Source organism: Colobus angolensis, unplaced genomic scaffold (assembly GCF_000951035.1).
Source record: "Colobus angolensis palliatus isolate OR3802 unplaced genomic scaffold, Cang.pa_1.0 Scaffold477, whole genome shotgun sequence".
Lineage (NCBI taxonomy): Eukaryota > Metazoa > Chordata > Mammalia > Primates > Cercopithecidae > Colobus > Colobus angolensis.
The window spans coordinates 798,722-799,005 of record NW_012118232.1 but is presented as its reverse complement, the minus strand read 5'-3'; the positions used below and the strand labels follow the sequence as shown (position 1 = coordinate 799,005).

The 284-nt window shown below is 50.0% G+C and overlaps 1 protein-coding gene across 1 annotated transcript in view; it reads left to right on the top strand.

Moving 5' to 3' along the window:
* Positions 1 to 284, top strand: part of PBRM1 (polybromo 1) — a 152,610-nt gene that overhangs the window by 27,912 nt on the left and 124,414 nt on the right. The window lies entirely within an intron of this gene.

The following is a 284-nucleotide window of genomic DNA, read 5'->3' as shown; positions in this document are numbered from 1 at the left end:
AAAAAAAAAAAAAATGGAGGATGTTGGACCAGGCGCAGTGGCTCACGCCTGTAGTCCCAGCACTTTGGGAGGCCAAGCAAAACAGGCAGATCACCTGAGGTCAGGAGTTTGAGACAAGCCTAGCCAACATGTTGAAAACCCATCTCTAGTAAAAGTATAAAAATTACCCTGGCGTGGTGATGCGGGCCTGTAATCCCACCTACTCGGGAGGCTGAGGCAGGAGAATTGCTTGAACCTGGGAGGTGGAAGTTACAGTGAGCTGACATCATGCCATTGCACTCCAG